The sequence below is a fragment of the Aulonocara sp. 'chitande type north' Nkhata Bay genome, linkage group LG18 (assembly GCF_057382095.1).
Source record: "Aulonocara sp. 'chitande type north' Nkhata Bay isolate Kocher_YH1m ecotype deep benthic linkage group LG18, A_spYH_male_GT1.1, whole genome shotgun sequence".
In the NCBI taxonomy this organism is placed as follows: Eukaryota; Metazoa; Chordata; class Actinopteri; order Cichliformes; family Cichlidae; genus Aulonocara; species Aulonocara sp. 'chitande type north' Nkhata Bay.
Window position 1 is genome coordinate 38,361,806 of NC_141361.1, and position 2,974 is coordinate 38,364,779.

Here is a 2,974-nt window from a genome sequence, read left to right on the forward strand (position 1 = left end):
ACAGCCACCCCACATACAGGTTAATAAGCATATGTGTGTGTTTTATAAATACATGTCACTGTCAGTCGCTGCACACAATAAATAATAAAAAAGAAAACAACCCCCCCCCCCCCCCCCCCCCCCACACACAAAATATTCATATTAAATAAACCTGTGCATTTTTTGTTGATGAAACATGATTGAAACATGTTTAGATGAAGTAAGTTCAGCTCTTGGAATATTTTAATCCTTCACAATTTTGTAATTTTATTCCAACACTATTCAATAATTTTTACCCCAATACTACTTGGTCACTTTAATACTACATGTTGTCTTCATATTACATAATATTCAACAAAGTGTAGAGTGTGGTTAACATAAAAAGTAAATGGATTTACAACTACCATCCTGTCTTTATCCGGGTTGCAGAGGGGCTGGGGCATGTCCCCAAAGAGATAGGTTAAGAGGCAGGGTACTCCCTGGACAGTTTACCAGTCTGTCACATAGAGACAAACAACCATTTGCGCTCACATTCACGGGTAATTTAGAATCACCAATTGACCTAACTCTAATTGCATGAGTTCTTACTGTAGGAGGAAACCAGAATACCCAGAGAGAAACCACTGCAAATGTCAATAGAAAATTGTGCTTAGTCTGCATATGATAGAATACTGCATGATGACCTTTTGATGACTCAGACTGTTGTTCACTACAAGACTTGTTCTGTTCCCTCTTATCATACAAAGAAGGAGCAGTTTCTTCTTCTAGCGATAATAAGAGCTGAACAAGCACACGGTTCCAAAAAATAGTAATGTCAAAGTATCTTACTGTATATTTTACAGCTTTGTACTGTCTTTCTAGAATATCATGAAATTTACATAAGTAGACGGTGATTTTACATGTCAAAGGTAAAATAACATAACATCACTGTAAATATAGTAAAACACAATTTACTTGTTTTTAAATATATTTTTTGTACATATGCGTATTTAGATTGTAAAAATACATTCAGAAATGTATCATCATTTCACAAATATTTGTCTGTTATGTGAGAGAATGATCTGTTAAATTCAAATGTAATACTATGGAAAAATATATAAAATGATCGAAAATTAATGAGAATAATCAATAATTAAAGGAGTATTTGAATTATAATTGTGCTGAACATGTCATGTCATCTAGGTCTGATTCAATAATTCAGAGGTAACAAGTGAAAATATAATTAATAGGAATAAAAACAAAAAAAAAACATATAAAACATTGCACGGCCACGCTGTGCTAATTATATATTTTAAAAAATAAATGTAGAGGTAGGAATTGCAATTAATATAAATCTCAAAGTATTCACAACATTCCTGAACAGAAATAGGCCTCTGCACCTGGGGTTAGGGTGTGGCCATGAAAACAATGTGACATGCCATTAGATGTTGGGACACATGACGCTAAGCATCGGCCAATGAATGTGAACTAACAACCACAAGCTCGCGGGTATGGCTGCACTGTAGGAAAACATCCTAATATGAAAGTATTTTACTGCATTTTACAGTTTTGTTCTTCTAGAATATCATTAAAGTTACGTAAATAGACTGATTTCACATTTCAAATGTAAATTAACGTTAAATCACTGTAATGTAATAAAACATAATTTTCACGATTATTAAATGTATTTGTCTGTACATATGCATATTTAGATTGTTAAAATACATTCACAAATGTATCATGATTTCACAAATATCTGTCCGTTATTTGAAAGATTGAACTGTTGAATTCAAATGTAATGCTATGGAAAAGTATATAACATGAGTCCTATAAGCTTGTGTTACATCACATAAGTATTATTATTATTGCTGTGCGATATGGCAGCCTCGCCTCTGTCAGTCTGTCCCAGGGCATGCAATCCATTATTATTTAAACCAACTGTTAACTGTATATTTCTGTACATTTACGTACTATGATTCATATTGCCACATTCATTGACCTTGTTTATAGGTAATTTCATTGTTTGATCACGTTAAAATGTTCCTAATTTAATGTCTAAAAGCACTTGGAAAAGGCAGAATCCCATGTAAAATTAGTGCAACAAACTGTATTTTCATTACTGAAAATGACTGTATTTTCATGAGGAAGTTATTTTCTGTTATTTTATGATAGTATTTTGGCGCCCAGCTGCCGGAATATTACTGTGTTTTTAAGATTTGTTTTTTTCCCCTATTTATAGATAATTTCATTGTTTAATCACATTAACATGTTCCTAATTTAATGTTTAAAATCACTTTAAAAGGCAAGATCGCATGTAAAATTAGCACAACAAACTGTATTGTCATTACTGGAAATAAACGTATTTTTATGAGGAAGTTATTTTCTGTTATTTTACGGTAGTATTTTGGCGCCCCAGCTGCCGGAATATTACAGTTTTTTTAAGATGTTTTTTTAACAGTGCAGTTTCACTCCCTACCAGGAAGAGGAGCCGCCTCTTACAGAAACACACACATACGCACATACTTAAGCACCAATATTCCTCTGTCATGAACAAACGTACTTACTGTTGTATTACCCTTGTATATAAATAAAGACCAGAGTAGAAACAGAGTGCAAGTCCCTGAGCCCCCGCTCTCGTGCGGGTGCTCTGTGACTGCCCTTGCTGCAAGTACTCCCCCCCCCCCCCCCCAATTTATCTAACTCGAAACTTAAAAAGCTTGGATGGATAGTGTGGAGTTTTTGTGTTTGGAATAAAAATGCCCAGAAAATTTAAGAAAAAGGACGTAAGGTAACGTAGTGAAGTGGAAGAAGATGCTTTGTCGCAAGCTAGTAGTAATATGGAGGACGACCAGCAATCCGATGCTAATGCTAGTGCAAAAGACTACCCAGCTACGATGGATATGATATTAAAAGAATTCTGTGCTTTCAGAAAAGACACAAATGAGCAGTTTAATACCATAAGGGAGAATGTGGACGGCATTGGTAAAAGACTCGATGAAGCAGAGGGACGCATAGA